The 19240-nt window shown below is 37.3% G+C and overlaps 1 pseudogene across 1 annotated transcript in view; it reads left to right on the top strand.

The window, feature by feature from the left end:
- The window catches only part of LOC308499090 (protein lin-28 homolog A-like), a 119199-nt pseudogene extending 102052 nt beyond the window's left edge, over positions 1-17147 (top strand). The window contains exon 3 of the transcript in view: positions 16392-17147. The product of the transcript in view is annotated as a protein lin-28 homolog A-like (transcript). The remainder of the gene's footprint in view (positions 1-16391) is intronic.
- Positions 17148-19240: the final 2093 nt, after the last annotated feature.

Below are 19240 nucleotides of genomic sequence, written 5' to 3' on the forward strand. Positions count from 1 at the left end.
TCTTTGCAATAGATATAGGAGGATGTAACCATGCTTTCACATTTAAAGAATACATATTTGGAGATTTGTCCAATGCTATGAAGCATTCCAGAAACAGTACGAGACCTTCAGATCTTCTGAAGCTGCATCCCATGTTCAAAGGACTCAACACAGTTATCCACAGCTTCTTCCACTATCAACATCCTATAGCAGTGTGGTACATTTGTTATAAATGTTGAACAAATATTGATCCATCATTATTAGCCAGAGCCCATAGTTTCCAATAGGGTTTCACACTTGATTATACATTCTTATGGGTTTTGACAAATGTGCAATGACAGGTATTGACCATTATATTTTCATACACAATAGTTTGACTGCCTGAAAAATCCCCTGTGCTCCATCAATTCATTCCTCCCTAACCCCAAACCCTTGGCAACCACAGATCTTTTAACTGCTTCTATTGTTTTGTTTTTCCCAGAATGCTATATAGTTGTTGGAATTATACAGGATGTTATTGTCGGAGCCAAGGGCAGTCCATTCTAATGTGTCCCACTATGCCATATTGGTTATTTTAAATTAAAGTTACTTAAGAGACTGCCAATCCCAAAAGAACATTGTGATCTCTCTCTCTCTCTCTCTCTCTCTCTCTCTCTCTCTCTCTCTCTCTCTCTCTCTCTCTCTGTGCCCTGAAAGCAGGAGATAAATGACCCATGTGAAAGCTTCCCTCCCTGTATATGTTGGCTAACAAAGACATCTTATCACCACAGTTAGGGAATTCACAGCTGAGAAGTATATACATATAAATAAACCTTGTTATTTTTTCTAATTTACTACCCAAGCCCAAACTTTGCTTAGATTTCTCATCCAAACCTAAGTTTTTCTGTCCTGTCAATTTTTCACAATGTGTTATTTGTTTGTGTAAAAGATATAAGTTGCGTGCTTTTGGGCACTCTCTGAGCATCATTTTATGATCCTCTGTGCAACATATTAATTCAGTTTTTCTCCTGATAAACTTATGTTAATTATATTATTAATCCAGTCGCAAGAATTCAAGATGGGTAAAAAAGGAGGGACATTCCTTCCTCAACATAACTTTCTTAGGTTGGCTTTTTCTCAGTTAATTACATACATTTAAGGTTTCTCCTTAAATGTGGCTTTTTTGTGGCTTTTTGTGGTTTGATAGAGCATTCTTTTTAGCAATATATCTAATATTTGATTATATAGATGTACCACACTTTATTTATCCATTCACCTATTGAAGGACATGTTTAATGCTTTCAAGTTTTGGCAATTTTGAATAAAGCTGCTACGAACATCCCTGTGCAGGATTATATGTGGACATAAGTTTTCAACTCATTTGGGTAAATATCAAGGAGTACAATTGCTGAATCATATGGTGAGAATATGTTTAGTTTTATAAGAAATGGCCAAAGTGTCTTCCGATATGGCTGTACCATTTTGCATTCCCACCAGCAATGAATAAGGTTATTATTGTTCATACTCTCACCAGAATTTGGTGGTGATTTGGATTTTAACCATTCTAATATGTATGTAGTGGTATCTTAGTGTTGTTTTAATTTGTAATTCCCTAGTAGTATATGAGATTGAGCATCTTTCCATTTGGTTATTTGTTATCTATAGTTTCCGTTTCCTTAGTGAGGTATCAGCTCAGACCTTCTGCCCATTTTAAAATTTGGCGGTTTTTTTTCTTATTTTTGCATTTTAAGAGTCCTTTGTATATTTTGTATACAAGTCCTTTATTAGATATGTGTTTTACAAAACTCTTCTCCCAGTCTGCATCTTCTTTTCTCATTCTCTGGACAGGGCCTTTCATGGAACAGAAGTTTTAGTGAAGTCAAATGTATCAATTATTTTTCATTTATAGATCATGCGAGTAATGTTTGTGATGGTTAATTTTATATGTCAAGTTGGCTAAAGCATGTAACTCAGGTGTTGGTCAAACACCAGTATAGCTATAGCTCTGAAGGATTTTGTTTTTGTTTTGTTTTTTACATGTCATCAGCATTTAAATCAGTAAACTGCAAAAAGCAGATTACTCTCCATAATATAATAATTCTTCCAATCAGTTGAAGGTCTTAAGAGAAAGGACTGAGGACCTTTGAGGAAGAAAACATCTTCTCCAAACTGCCTTCAGATTCTAAACTGCAGTACTAACTCTTCCTTGGGTCCTTGTTCCATCAACCTACATTACAGACTTCAGACTTTCTAGCCTCCACAATTGCATAAGTCAATTTAATTCCTTAAAATCTCTATCTATATATCTAGATCTTTATCATCTATATCAATATTCTGTATTCTGTTTCTCTGAAGAAGCCTAACCCAGATTTTGATGCCAAGAGTACTTCTAGAGGAGCAGAAGCTTAAGGATGAGTTTTCTGAGGTTTCTGGAATTGTTTCTTTAAAATCTAATTCGTTTTATTTATTTTTTAAGACTTTGATCAAAATATAGGTAACACTCAATATTAATTAGTTTCAGGTACACACTCATATTAGTGTAATCAATAAGTGTGTGCAATTTTCTACCTCCCACATTCCATCTCTCTGTAGACAATAGTTTTTATTCTGTTGATGAATTCTTTAAATTTTTGTTCTATACCAATCTCTTCTGAGTCTTCATAATGGAGTTTTTCTTTAAATATATTTTATTTTATTAATCTAGTTTTGGGGACTCGTTTAAATCCCCTCAAACCAAGAAAATTACCTTAAAATGATATTTAAAAGTTAAAGCCCACTGCATTTTACAATTTGTAATGAATACAGGGTGAAAAAAAAGAAGTTATGAATGAAGCAGGGCTCATTTCAAATTCAGAAGTAATACTTGTGGTTTGGCATTGTCAAACATTTTTTATTATTATTAATTAAAGTGATCAAAAAATAGAACCAATGGGCCGGCCCGGTGGCTCAGGCAGTTGGAGCTCCATGCTCCTAACTCCGAAGGTTGCCGGTTCGATTCCCACATGGGCGAGTGGGCTCTCAACCACAAGGTTGCCAGTTCAACTCCTCGAGTCCTGCAAGGGATGGTGGGCTCCGGCCCTGCAACTAAGATTGAACAGGGCACCTTGAGCTGAGCTGCCGCTGAGCTCCCAGATGGCTCAGTTGGAGTGCGTCCTCTCAACCACAAAGTTGCCATTTCGACTGCTGCAAGGGATGGTGGGCTGTGCCTCCTGCAACTGGAAATAGCAACTGGACCTGGAGCTGAGCTGAGCCCTCCACAACTAAGACTGAAGGACAACAACTTGAAGCTGAACAGCACCTTCCACAACTAAGATTGAAAGGACAACAACTTGACTTGGAAAAAAGGTCTGAAAGTACACACTGTCCCCAATAAAATCCTGTTCCCCTTCCCCAATAAAATCTTTAAAAAAAATGAAATAGAACCAATGTCTCTTGTGCTTTGAGCGAAATAAATTCTTTAATTTGAACAAATTGTAAGAAACCTCCAGTACACTGGAGTAAACTTCATAGTGAACTAATAAAATCCACTGCTAGATCATATTGAAACAACTTTTAATTTTATTATAATAACAAACAATTCAAATTTAAAATTTCATTGAGGTTTCTCTGCATGTGTGTATGTTATTCTATAAGAATAATTAAAACCATTTCCATTTAACAAAATAATTAAATGCTGCTAGTATCTCATTAACATGGAAAAATATTTAAAACAGAAAGTTAAGGATGGGGGAAATAAACAGCTAAATAATAGTCAGCAACCTACATAGTGCTAAAAGTTTGTCAGGGTACCTGGACTGTGACTGGCCCATATGATTAGCAAAGATGCACTAATTAGGATTAAAGTCTATAGGTTCTCTATTCTGGGAAACAGAACTCAGTGCATATAATTATCTGTTGTGTATTAATCTTCTGTTTTTAATATTGTTTTTGTTGCATTTAATTATGTCTGGAAAGGGAGAAGTGTTATTTTATCTGTGTGATGTTATTAAATGGTCATCAGTCGAGGAAAAACCAGCATGTTAGAAGAATTGAAAGTCTGGATGTATAATTAGAGTTTGTAAAAAAATCTAACCTTTTCAAGTCACTGTGTTGTTAGCCTATCTCCACTTCTGCCACCTTTGCTTTTTCATAACACCCCCTTGATCCATGTATTTTTGACCATTTGTTGTTTAAAGTTTAAAATTTCAGTGTGTGGCAATTCTGTTATCCAGTATTAATGAAAAGAGAGAAAAAAATTCTATCTACGAGTATAAATGCTATTGTCTAAATACTGAAGCACTCTTTGTCACTTACTAACTTCTGAATGAACCATATTAAAAATGTTAAATTATCCTATAAAACTGAGGACAAAACAGAAAACAATGGTGAATTAATATTTCTGTAGTAGTTAAAAAATGTAACCAAGGAATTTTCCTCTCTTGGGGTGTTCTAACTTGGCCCCTCATTAACATTTTTTAAAATAATAATATAAACTAGAACACAGGAAAAAAAAACTACAAAAAAAATTCATAAATATCAGCCCTGTATGATAAGAAATAGTTTTTCTTTTTCAAGTAATAGGAAAATAGCTACCCAGGATTCAACACTTCTTCCATTTCTATCAGAGAGTGACCTATAGTCCCCATTTAAAAAACTTCTGTCCAGACTCTCAAAAACAAAAAACAAAAAACAAAATACCCTCTAGTATTCCAACTTCCAAACCCACCAAAAAAAAACCCACTGGAAATACCAGAAGATCTTGCTGCATTATTCAGCATACTCCAGAGAAACAAAAATAGAAAACTCATTTGCCATAGAAATTGTCTCTGCAATATAAACATAAGAAAAACCTAATACCTCAAACCTCATGTCACCTGAAGCAACAACCAATATGCTATATGATCCTCAACTCAGTTGCATATGCAGTGTAACTTTTGTAGTCTATTTTCAGATTGTTTGTTTGTTTTTCTATAAAATAATTGAAACAAAATGTATTAATTGCTTTAATTGATAGATATATTGTAATTTTCAGCTGGTCTATATTTACCACCCCAACAAGGCCAAATCTCTATGATACAGGAGTCTACAAATTTTTCCTGTAAAGGACCAAATAAAACATAGTTTAGGTTTTCTGAGCCAATAGGCAAAATCAAGCATATTATGTAGTTATCTATATAACCATTAAAATGCAACCATTTAAATTTTTTAAATCCATTTTCAGCTTGTGGGCTGTATGTGCAAAAACAGGCAGTTGGCTGGATTTGGTCCTTGGGCTGTGTACCTTTCATTCATACATTTGTCACACTCATATGCAAGTTTAATTGATGATTTTCTTCATAGAATTCAGTCTCTGTGAACTCAGGAATTATATCTGACCCTAATAAGTAGCCTAGTGTTTGATTTATATAGTAAACACTAATTAGATCTTAGTCTCTTTCCCATCTCACTACTCTACAGGGTTGAGATTCTGAAGGCAAGGGCAGGACTTATTATTCATTTCCTTGTCCCTAATACTCTTTCAAAGATTTACACATATAAGAAACATAAGAATGTTGGTGGTTTTTTGTTTTAAAAGAGTAAATATCCATAAATAACTTTTCCCATCCTTAGAGGATAGACCAATATGCATAAACATCTTGGGTCTATTATCAGAACAGGATGAGATTGGGATGGTGTCTGTGTCAAACCAGTATCTTACACAGTATTTTATCTATGCAGAGGCATGATGGTTGAAAGCATGATTCAACTCAAACTGCTGTGCACTGATTTATATCATATCACTTTATTTCTTTTTCTGGTAGATGTCAAGTTAATGGCTTTTGGGGTTAATTATTTTACATATTAAAAACATATATTAAAATATTTTCCCAATCCCATTAAACCCTATCCACATGGACAGGAAGATGTTCCTTTTCATTGGAGTCATCATAGCTGCATCTTCCAGAGTCATGAGGAATTGCCAGATGTTGCATTTCAGAGATGAATGGACTTAGTATCACCAAAGAGAAATTGGTAATTGAAAATACTTGTTGAAGATTTCATATTACAAACCTATCCAGAATAATTAATGGTGAATGTATTAATCACAGTTGGAGGGGGGGTGGAACAGACCGATTAAGGTTGACTGGTTGAAGGTATTCTACTGTATTGAAGGCCTAATGGCGTTTGTATTTTAAATCATGTTTTCTTAATTCTTCCCTCATTGCTTCCATTTTTCCTTCCTTCCTTCTCACCTTCTCACACATTCTAACTCTTCATTTCAATATATTAGAAAGATATAAAAGAAATATTTGTGTGCATAAATATGTGTATATATACAATACATATATATATGTATATATATATACATATACAATTATATGTAGGTATTCTGAGGGATATATGAATCAGAAATTTGAGGTAAAAAGTTAAACAGAAAAGCATGTGTTTCTCTGGTTTTCATCCTGACCTCTGTACAACTTCCTCAGATAAAACACCAAAAGTATGTAATTTGGTGACTTGGAATGTGAATAATTACCTTGAAGTAAAGAGCAGAATTAATCTCTGCAAGTGATTTAGATTTCCCAGTTGTAATGCAAAAGCTATTTTGGTTAAATGTTTTCAAGGTTATCCTTGATGATTGATTATTTACTTATTTATTTTAAAACTTTCCCCTCAAATACTTCTCAGGACTCACATTCCTTAGCAATGCCCACAACTCACTTCTTTGTTTCATAACCATGCAAGCCTGGCCTTTGTTGTGAGGTGAGCAAACAAAGCACTAACATTCGTTTTCTCTTCAACAGAAACCAGTGTGAGGTGGTTTTTGGTACCTCTAAGCACCAGAGAACAATTTAGCCAAACACACATGTAATATAAATACTAAAAGTGTAGTGTAAGATGACTGAAGAACTATTTCAAATATCAAGACATTGAATTTAAGGTACAACACTATCAATATTTTAAAAATCCTTTCACATTGTAAAGTAGATAAACTGCATTATGAAGTTACTACAATAGTCAAGACTAAAATAAATAGTTCTGGAAACAGAAAATGTAGTAGGAAAATTATAAGGTTGTGGTGAAAGGTTGGCTTTTTTTTTTTTTCAGTTTTTTTTTTTTTTTTTTTTTAGTTTTCCAAAGGCTTCCATAACAAAGTCCCACAGACTGGATGGCTTCAACAACAGAAATGTATTTTCTCACAGTTCTGGAGGTTAAAAGTCCAAGATCAATGTGTCACCAGAATTGATTTCTTCTGAGGCCTCTCTCATTGGTTTGTAGACGGCCGTCTTCATCCTGTGTCTTCACATGGTCTTCCCTCTGTGTGTGTCTATGTCCTAATCTCCTCTTCTGATAAGGACACCAATTTTATTGGATCAGGGCCCACCCTCATGACCTCATTTAACTCAATTACCTCTTTAAATTCCTTGTCTCCAAATACAGTTGTATTCTGAGGTACTGGGGTTCAGGATTTCAACATACGAATTTTGGGTGGATACAATTCAACCCGTAATATTTAGTTTACAGAAAGGTAAGCAGAGCTATATAGGGAGGTGCTATAAATCTGGCTGTCAACTTACTGGTGGTTCAAGCACAATAAGAATTTGATTAGCAAGAAGAAATTTTAAGTACTCACAAGATAGATATAACATATTTGTTAAATAAAAGGATACCTCTTCCAATGACAGAGGACCAATAAATATTTTTCTTCATAGAGTATTGCATTAATATAAAGACAGACATAGTAATAGCCTTTGCTAAAGTTGCCTAATATGTAGTATTTACCGCTCCCCCCCCCATGAACCAATAATACTTTGTGTTCATTGACTACATTACACACTAACCTAAGAGTCAGAGTTATGTTCTAGGAAATAGAATAACTTAGATTCTCTAGTGTTCTAGACCTCTGAATGACAGCCTTGACTGGGGGCACAAGAATTGAGATTTGGGGTACAAGGAGCCAGGGAGCAAAACCATTTGTATTTAGTTTGTAGAAGCAGATTTACGCCACGATCTTTTCTAGACATCCTGAGAGAGACAATAGAACAAAGTGTGTGTGTGTGTGTGTGTGTGTGTGTGTGTGTGTGTGTGTGTGTGTGTTCTGTAGGTATGTGTGTTTCTATGGGCAGATGGTGGAAATATGAGAAAAATTTCTCCCTTACATGAAGTCCATTCTGCTTGCAGTGCTTTCCTTAACCTTATAGTCTTTCAAGGCACGAAGAAGTACCTCGTGCCTCCCCTGCTTCATGGTGTCGCTGAAGAAAGTACTGATCCTTCATCTGGGTCATGGCTCAGAGAGCTCTAAGAAGTTTTAATGTAGATTTATAATGGTCACATTTAATTTTAGATTAATGTCTTCTGACAAGTACAAACAAGATTAATTTCTAAACAGTATGTGGCTTTTTCCTATTTTCCTGTGTTTGTTGTATATGTGTATATGTTTCGTGGGCACATATATGTTTACAGTTTAATCTTTGTTTGAAGAAGTGAATTTTGTCATTTTATGTTATGTCTTTATGAGACTTGAGTATCACAAAGAATAACACCTGGCCCAACTAACAGCAAATGGTTCCACTATTTAACTGCTTGAAATGAAAATGATTAATTACAAATGAATGTATATTTTCTTCCATTACATGTAGCAAACAGCCTGGGGCATCATGGCAGGTGTTTGCTCATGTATTAGGGTAGATATAAATTTACCAAATATTTCCTGATATAGAGTTTTAAATTCCTACGTTTTCTTTAGGACTATATTGTATTTTCCAGTGTTTGTTATCTCTGTCTGATTTGATTTGCATGATCATATTAAAAAATCCTACATGCAAGTATCAGAAAGTCAACTCAAAATAGCTTGAGAATTCACCGGTTTACCAAACTGAGAGCAGAGAATCTTCATGACAGTGAAATCCAGGAATTAAAACAACGTTGCCTTGTCTCTGTCTCTTTCTCTCAATCTCTCTACTTTTTCTTTTTCTTTGTGGCTTACTGTTATATGCATGTAGATTGCTGCTGACAGCTCCAGGCATATATATTCCTAGTTACCAAGTTAAACAAACAGATTCTCTCTCTCTCTCTTTCTCTCCACTCCCCCCATGTGTCTTTATCTCCTCAATTCTATTAGATAATGTTAGAACAAAAAATATTTGTTTATCTCTGCTTAGATCACATAATCATCTCCGAATCAATTGTTGATAGAATTTTAGAATTAATTCTCTGAATGATCCAGCATGGATATGTGCCTGGCTCTATGGCCGGTCAGGAGTATTGGAAAGGTGATGGTTAGGACCCTCAGAAAAGGAGGCTTTGACCTGTAGATTTACTTCATCTATATCTGTCAAAAATATTTCTACCTAATATCAGAAATTATCTTACATACAAAAAGAAATGCAATCTTTCTTTCACCAGAGAAAAACAACCTGAAACAAATCCCCATCTTGCATTCTTTCTAAGCCAAGATAATGAATATTATACATCTTCTGATTTGGGTCTGGATGTGGCTTTTCATGGTCTAGTAACTTGCAGCTAAATGACCCATTTAACAACCCCTAACATATTCAGCATACCTCCATTAGGAAGGGGAATTAGGAAAGCTACTTACCGCTTCTTTGACAATGTAGTGATTTCTTGGATAACCAACCTGGTCACCTCAGGTCTGCCCTCCCCAGGCCCTTAGCTACATAGTATTAGTACTGATAACCATGTGGTGTGTGCATGAGAGTATATATGTGTGGGCTATAATACCTCAGTTAGGCAGGAAGTAAATAAGAGTAACTGTACAAGTTAGATTCCCCATTTCTTTTATTTAACTGAAGCCTCAGTATTGTCTTACTTTGTGTTTACAATCTCTCTGCCTTTGTTAGTATCAAGGTTACCTTGAAATAGAAAATTCATCTTTTACAATTTCTCAATTCACTAGATGAAGTCAATTGGGGACATTTAGTCCACAATAATTAATCTACTCTTTAATAATGTGTTATAGAGTATTGTATGCTAAAGTACATTTATGATCTAATATAATTTTAATATACTATACTATAACAGTAAAATTTAATAGAAAAAATTATGCTTTGTATTTCGAATATTCCAAGATGTCACATTTACATTTCATTTCTTTTGGTTCTTGGTTTCTCTGATGCATTTGATAGCATTCTCTTCTTATTCCTTTTCAAATGAAGTGCCTGACACCCTCCTTGGTTTTTCACACTGTTCTCTCCCAGTGTTATTCCCAATTTACTGGCTGCTATTTTGGGCCTCCTTTACTTTTTATTTTAGCTGTTTCATGTTGTTCATTTTTAGGGTGCTATAGTGGTCCCTCTTCTCTCTTTTATACAGTCTCTTTCAGTGACATCACAAAATGATGATTGTGAAAAAAAAGGAAAGAAAGAAAAGAGAAGTTAGCTCTGAACTACAGAATCACTTGGCTGCTTCAAAGTCTCATAGGCAACATGTTCTTCAGCTTAATAAACGTTATCTAATTTGCCAAGCCAGAATCCTGGGAGACATGCCAATTTTCTCCCTATCCCTCACTATGCACATCTAAATAATAAAAGCTGCTGCTTTCACCACCTAAACACTCCTGATTTCAATCTTTCCATAGCCATTAGAACTACCCTGGTTATTTACTGTTTAAATGCAAATCTGATCATATGATTTCCTTAAATTAAAAAATTCAATGGACAGCCATTCTAAGGATAAAATTCAACCCCCTCCAGTTCACCCATCAGTGAATGTATATCCATCAGTGAGCCCAAGCCAGATGTTGTAAAGGGATGAGACTTTGGGGGGTGGGGGTGATCATATTTTCCAAGTGGAAGAAAATAATAATATTAGTGGTTACCAGAGGGTAAAGGGGGTGGGGGGAGGGAGGTGAGGGTAAGGGGGATAAAATATATGGTGACAGAAGGAGAGCTGACTCTGAGTGGTGAACACACAATGGGATTTATAGATGATGTAATACAGAATTGTACACCTGAAATTATGTAATTTCATTAACAATTGTCACCCCAATAAATTAAAAATAAATAAATAAATAAATTGTACAGAGTGACTAGTACATAATAAAAAAAAAGAAAATAATAATGTAAAGAGGGTGAAAAAATAGCTCATGTCACATCAAGAAATAGTATCTTTTGGTTCACTTCCTGAATCTATGTTCATCTTCATGCTTTGTTTTAACTAATATAAGTCAGCAGAAGTAACTGTGTGAAACTTTTGAAACCAGGCTTTACAAGGCCAAGAAGCCTCCAACTACACCAAGTTGGCTTACTAATCCCTATTTTGTGCCACCATATTGTCTCACTCCTACTGTTGCTAGGAACAGCCAATGTGCTCTAGCAATGTGCCACTGAAAAACTTATCAGGAGTTAACGAAAATTTGTGTGGATAGCTGTGCGACAAGTCCAAACAGTATTTTAGCCATATTATAGAGAAACTTTCATCCATGTTGTTTGATGGCATTTTTGTGGAGGCAAAAGCATAAGATCTAGTAAATTATGATAAAACTCAGTCACTCATCACAAGAAAGAGGGTGTCTAAATTTTATTTTACACAATTCTGTGTTTGTACATCTCAACATGAAACCACAAGTTATTAACATTGTTAAACATTATTTAAAGGATTTTCTTTAAAATAATTACATTGGTTTTTCAAAATCAAGCTCTAAAATCACCCTTATTTTGAAATAAGAACACACGAAGTTCAGACAATTAAGTTCACAAATTCATCCTAGAAAAAGTGTTACATACCTCATTGCTGAATATTACTATGGTCACTTTTGAAGTACTCCCCTTGGGAAGCTATGTACTGATGTCAGTGCCCAGTCCACCCATCAAAGCAATTTTGGAACTTTTTCTGGAATGGCCATCAAAGCTGTCGTCGTATTACACTTACTATCCTGAATGTAATCAAACTGTCTTCCTTTCAATATTTCTTTTATCTTCGGGTAAAGACAGAAGTCATTGGGGGCCAGATCAGGTGAATAGGGAAGATTGTTCCAATACAGTTATTTACTTAATGGCTAAAAACTCTCTGACAGTGTTGTGTGAGCTGGTGCACTGTCGTGATGCAAGAGCCATGAATTGTTGGTGGTCTAACTTTTTCACACAGGTGGTCTAACTTTTTCACACCGCCTTTTCAGCACTTCCAGATAGTAAACTGGGTTAACTGTTTGTCCACTTGGTAGAAATTCATAATGAACAATCCCTCTGATATCAAAAAAGGTTAGCAACATTATTACAAGTTTGCGAACTTAATTCTTAGACCTCATATACAGTTTGATTTTTAAAATGACACTTTGAGTACAGATTAATTTTGAAAATGACACATTGGGTCAACTGTTAAACACACTTATTAAAAATGTATTTTACAGATGATGTCATAAAAATGAAGGCGTGAGGTGAGCCTCTTGAAATCTTCCCCGGAATTTACAACAAATTGGACAACTATAACTCCACAAAGGACTCCCTGTGCAGCAGACAGGCAAGACTAAGAGGAGCAATACTGAAATCATCTAAAGGTGGGCAAATTGCATGAGCGGGGGAGGAGGGAAAGGAGAAGTGTGGAGAAAGGGCTGCGCAGTGCAGGACACAGACCTAGCTCAGTGCTCTGAGCTCTCTGGATTCCAGAACTACCACAGCTACAGGAGAGGGAAAAACTCGGACTGCTAGGGCTCCACTTATGGACCACAGGGCTGAGGGGACAGCATATAACAGCTGAATCCAATGCTCATGGCAGAGACCTCAGAGTAAAGACTGAGGAAAGAAGGCTGAAAACGGTGGTTTAAGCCCTCACTGCTGAACAGAGAACGGAGGCCTTAAGCACTGACACTAGCCTCCCCCTCCCACCCCTCCCAGAGCTCGCCCCACCCCCACCTGCCCGGTGCTAGAAGTGGAACAGTAGCAGTGTCAGATCAAAAGAACAGCATATTTGCAGTTCTGCGAACTGTGGTCCGCAGACACAGATTCGCAGCCCAACTAGTTCCAGCAAAGGGGAGGGAGCTGTGGAAGAAGGATTGGCTGTGGTGGTGGTCGCCGCTCTGGGCCACCTCTCACAACCCATCCAACCTGTCCCCACCTATCTGGGTGGATTCCTGCAGGAGTAAACAGAGCTGCTCAAACAGACAGGCTCTTAATCTGGTGCAGGAAGAGCTTTGGAACTTCAGAAGCTCTCCACATCCCCTCATGGAGGTGGTGCCCTATAACCCAGGTGAACTCTTCACAGAGGAGAAACTCGCCTTCCAGGGACTCCCCCCATTGTGTGAGAAGCCAGAATAGTGCAGAGAAAATATAACACTACAGTGTGAGAGAGAATAAAAGGCTGCAATCAGAGAGAAAATAAAACATTCTGCCAAAACCTACTGAAAAACAAAAGAAAGACCTCTTTTTATCAACCTGTTGCAGAACCCACTCCTGTAGATGCCTAGGAAGAGAAATAATAAATCATTAATTACCAAGGAAACAAGGAAACAAGACAGCTCAGGAAGAAAATGAAAAGACTCCAGAAAATGAACTTAAAGACATGGATATTTGAGACTTAAATGACAGAGAGTTCAAGATTGCAGTTCTTCACTCAACGAGATGCAAGAAAAGACAGACAGGCAGTTTAATGAACTCAGAAACATGATCAAAGAACAACATGAACATTTTACCAAAGAGATTGGAATTTTTGAAAAGAACCAAACAGAATTTCTGGAGATTAAGAACTCAATAAAAGAAATGAAGAATGAAATACCCAGCTTAGGCAGTAGAGTTGACAAGAGGGAGGAAAGAATCAGTGACATCAAAGATAGAAATCTGGAAATGACATGGATGGAAGAAAGAAACTTGAGACTTACAAGAAATGAAAGAACTCTAGAAGAACTTCTTGAGTCCACCAGAAAGAGCAATATAGGAATAATGGGCATACCAGAAGGAGAAGAAAAAGAGAAGGGACCGGAGAGTATATTCAAACAAATAGTCAACAAGAACTTCCCAAACGTGTGGAAAGAACTGGATCCTTGAATCCAAGAAGCAAATAGAACACCTAATTACCTTAATCCCAACAGGCTTTCTCCAAGGCACATTGTACTGAAGTTGTCAAAAATTAACGACAAAGAAAGAATCCTCAAGGCAGCCAGGGAACAGAAGTCGGCAACCTACAAAGGAAAGCCCATTAGATTATCATCAGATTTTTCAACAGAAACTCTACAAGCCAGGAGGGAATGGAATCAAATATTCAAACTATCGAAAGAGAGAAATTATAAGCCAAGAATAATATATCCAGCAAAGATATCCTTTAGATATGCAGGAGGAATAAAGATCTTTCCAGACATACAGAAGCTGAAGGAATTTTCTAACACACAACCTGCACTATAAGAAATACTGAAGGAGGCTATTCGACTAACATAAATAGGGATAATTTGTGACAACCAAAACATAAAAGTGGGGAGAGTACAGGCCTGAACTGGAATATGGGAATGGAGAAAGCAAGCATGCTGAGGAAAACTGAATACTCTAAATATGAAACTTTCTTTTACACAAACTTAATGGTAACCACTCAAAAAAAAAAAAAAAATCCAGAACTGAAATATATAACATAATAAAAGAAGAAACAGAGGGAAAAATCATAGAATACCACCACACAGAAATAATACACAACAACAAAAAAGCAAAGAAACAATGGAGACACAGTCTTACCAGGAAACCAAAGTTGGAATGATAGAAAATCCCCTCATATCAATAATCACCCTAAATGTAAATGGACTGAACTCACCAATAAAAAGGCATAGAGTAGCAGATTGGCTCAAAAAACTAAATCCAACAATATGCTACCTCCAAGAGACACATCTCAGCTACAAGGACAAACATAGACTCAAAGTGAAAGGTGGAAATTGACACTCCAAGCAAATGGTATCTAGAGAAAATCAGGTACAGCCACACTGATATCAGATGAAACTTACTTCAGGGTCAAAAAGGTAACAAGAAACAAAGATGGACATTTCATAATGATAAAGGGAACTATACAACAAGAAAACATAACAGTCATCAATATTTATGCCCCCAATCAGGGAGCACCGAAATATACCAAACAACTGCTAACAGAACTAAAGGGAGAACTTGACCAAAACACAATTATACTAGGAGACCTAAATACATCATTGACAGCTATGGATAGATCATCCAAACAGAAAATAAATAAAGAAATAGCAGCCCTAAATGAAACATTAGATGAAATGGATATAGTTTACATTTATAGAGCACTTAATATTAGAACATCAGACTATACATTTTTTTCTAGTGTACATGGAACATTGTCAAGGATAGACCATATATTGGGACATAAAACTAGCCTCAACGTATTTAAGGAGATTGGAATAATACCAAGCATATTCTCTGATCACAAGGCTTTGAAATTGGATATCAACTGCAAAAAGAAAGCAGGAAAAAACACAAATACATGGAGATTAAACAACATACTTTTAAAGAACGACTGAGTCAAAGAAGAAACAAGAGGAGAGATCAAAAGATACACAGAAACAAAAGAGAATGAAAACATATCCTATCAAAAATTTTGGGATGCAGCGAAAGCTGTTTTAGGAGGGAAATTTATATCATTACAGGCCTATCTCAAGACACAAAAAAAATCCTAGATAAATAACCTCATGTTACACCTTAAAGAACTAGAAAAAGACCAAATGAAACCCAAGGTCAGCAGAAGAAAGGAAATAATAAAAATCAGAGCAGAACTAAATGAAATAGAGAACAAAAAGACATTAGAAAAAATCAATGTGACAAAGAAATGTATTTTATATATTGTCAATGTTAATGGTCATCAATAATCATTCCAAACTGTTGACAATCTAACCCTAATGTGAAGAAAGTCAGTAATATGAACCATTTTACTAAGGAAAACCTCAGAAGAAAAATTCTGCATCTGAAGATATTTGCCTCTGGGTTTAAAATCTATTAAGTTCAATCTATTCATTGCTACAGAGGTTTGTCAGCTGAGATTTGGAAGGACTGTTTCCATCATGATTATAGTGAATCAAGAAGTGAATCAGGAAGCAGCGTATCTGCAAGGTCATCAAGGAGAAGTCAACCAATAAAATCAAGTACATGACGTGGAGGACCAGCATGTACAGGACTCCTCTCATTCTTCCTTTTATCGCTTTCTCCATGTTTGGCTCTGCTCCAAGCTCCCTCCTGTTTCCTTGACAACCAAAATGTAGTGTCTTGTTCTGTAGAGCAAATTGTTTCTACTCTTGGAGTGGAAGAGAATTGCAGGTTATATGTAAATTCCTCCCAATATCAAAATTAGATATGGGAGGAATATCTAAGTGTAAGTTATTTACACTTCTTCAAAAAATTGTAATTATTCATTTGAAATAAATCAAAGGATTTCAAAAAGATCTAATAGTTGAAGAGTAGGCTCACAAAGCATTAATAATTAAAAATAGTAAAGTGCTGGTCCCTTCCACCGCTATTGTGCTGGGGAAGATGTAGCAGCCTCTTCTCCGAGCTACCCCTTTGCCTCCCGACTTCTGTGGGGCCCAGACCGGGGGACTTGGTTGACTACCACAGGCTCTGTGTCAAACCAGAAGTTGGCAGGTGACTGTGCCAAAGCTCTGGGAGAAGAGCGAGAGGATACTGCTTGGGCGTCAGAAGAGCCATAGCTTCTGCACGGTGCCTGCCGGCATCTGCAAGTGGTTCAATGTGCCCCTCGGCTCAGCTTGCTGTTCATGCCGACCCGAGCCAGGGTCGCACTCGATCCTCCCGTGTATGTCTTTGTGTACAGAGTAAGCTTCACAGGGAGGGCTTCAGAAGCCTGAAGGAGGGTGAAGAAGTGGAGTCCACCTTCAAGAAGTCCCCCAACGACCCGGAATCTAAGTCAATGGCCCTGTGTTGGGAGTGAGAGGCAGCCAAAAGGGAAGATGCAGAAACACGACCAAAGGAGACCGGTGCCACAACTGTGAATTTCTAGACCATCAAGCCAAGGAGTGCAGGCTGCCACCCCAGCCCAAGAAATGCCACTCCTGCCAGAGCATCAGCCATATGGTGGCCTCATATCCACTGACAGCCCAGCAGGCCCTCAGTTCACAGGGAAAGCCAGCCTACTTTCAGGAAGAAGAGATCCATAGCTTTGCCCTGCTCCTAGAGGCCAGCCCACAAAGGACTACATGCTGTGGGAGGTCATTTCTCTCTAAGGCAGGGTTTTACCACGTCTTGTCTCCTCATAACCCACTCTTCGGATAGGGTGCTGAGAACTGTTCCAAGCAATGGCTTGTGACAACAGGCAAAGATTGGGGGAACAGCTGCAGACTTGCTGCTCCTAAGTTCACTCTCACCCCATTGTGAGCCCATACAATTTTGTTTATTTGATCCCTTGGATAACTGCATCTTGGGGTCCACTTTCTCCAGGATGCCAACTGCACAAGCTGTGTGCGAAAGACATATCTTGTTCATTTTAACTTTTTTTTCATAATATAAATATTCTTGTTTTGTGTTTTTGTGCATTTTAATTTAAAGCCCTCATTCCTGCACTATATTCTGGGTCTGCACAGCAGGAATTCTTTTTGTTGTTGTTTTATCTCCAGGGAGAACAACTATGTGGAGTGTATAGCCTATTGAACTACCTCAGTTTTGCCAATTAGAGCTGGTTTTTCTGCCATAGTGTCCTCTTGAAACCCCTCTACCTTCAATGCAGAAAACTAGGTTTTAACTGGGTGGCCCCTCGATTTGATCTCTTACTGGAAGATTGGAAATTGGTCTGAACAGGAATAGGCAGTGCAGAGGTTAGGGGAGGCTGCGCCAGGTGAAAGGCTCAGAGGGGAAGCCGAGATTAGGTGAGGGTTGTCTATATATGTGCAATAAAGGATTCCTGTTCCAGAACTCTAATTCCAGGGTTTGGGACTTGCTGTACTTACCAGCTCCATCTTTCTCTAGATTGGGCTAGGCCTACCACGCACAACAAGGTAGGTGTATGTGCATGTTTGTGAAAAATATAAGTTGGTAAAGGTAGGTTTTAAGACCGATAACTCTGTACCCATTTTGAGTTGCCCAGGGAAGGATATATAAAGCAAGGACTAAATTCCTTAACCTTTAAAATTTCTGGGCTTTTTCTGCTTGGCTTCCAGAGACCATAGTGGTGGCTTTTTTGTGGTGCCCGGGGCCAGTGTCCTGCCAGGCTGCAGCAGTGATCGGTGTGATAGCTAAAGGAGTAAAGAGGGTTCTGTTTACATGGTGTGAGATCACCAAAAACCTACCTCCCTGTGTTGAAACGGGGCAAATGCAATAGAATATATTGGGTGATGTGTGTTTGATCCTGCATTCTTGTCTCTCCCAATTGCTGCCCCCCTCTAGTTGTTGTATTTGGGCTTTGTAGGACTTCACAAGTAGCTGATTTGGTGATTGCTAGGTAGCCTAGTCTGTTTAAATATAATGTGTTGGTTCGTTTGGTGTTTTATTGTTTACAAACTTCTTTTTGTATGAGAAAAATAGCCAAAAATAGCCATCTTTGACCAAAGGTTCTGCACCAGACAAAAAGGATCTGAAACATAAGTTTGGGGATCCCTCCCTCTTCTTGCAGTGGCGGTCTTGAACAATCCTGCCCTTTTTGCCCCTTCCCCTATTTCCTATTTTGGACCAGATCTTCTGTCCTAATAACTTGACTAACAACTTGACTCCTATCCTATCTCCTATTCACTCCCCCCAAAAGCACACACACATTTAATTTATGGGGTGTCTCTCCTACTCGTAAATGATTTGTGCAAAAACCCTGAAAACGTAAGAGTACTCCATCCCTTGCAAGTCAAGACCATTTCTTGATATGCCATTCATGTCAACACTTAGAATGATGTGTTTGGATAGACCAAGCATACTTTACTCTCTAATTCTAGGGTAGAGAGCAGCAATGAGAGGGTCTTTCCACTTTGAAAAATTTGGATTGGAAGACCAAGAAAGGGAAGATGAATGTATATCCAAGTCACTCAGGAATTTTTATTCAGGTGCAAGAAATTTATGTCAAAGTAACCACAAGATTGTTTAATAGAAGACAGACAGATGTAACTCCATATTTACTGCTAGAAACCCAATGTTTGTGTGAAATCTTAAATTTATGAGGAGAGGAAGTGTAGGAAAGCATGTAGCTGTCTGTTCTTTCCCTGACTACTTCTTCTCATTTTCGAACTGCAGGAGACTGAGCCCACTTTGGCTCTGGTAACTCCCCTCATTAGGGACTGTTTATTTGATGGTTGATTTTGCTATGCCAGGTACTTCCACTTACTATCATTTTGCAATATACATGCTGACCTCTTCGTTTCCCCTCTTTTCCCTGTAGTGCTCATGAG

Source organism: Rhinolophus hipposideros (assembly GCF_964194185.1).
Source record: "Rhinolophus hipposideros genome assembly, chromosome: 1".
Taxonomy (NCBI): Eukaryota; Metazoa; Chordata; class Mammalia; order Chiroptera; family Rhinolophidae; genus Rhinolophus; species Rhinolophus hipposideros.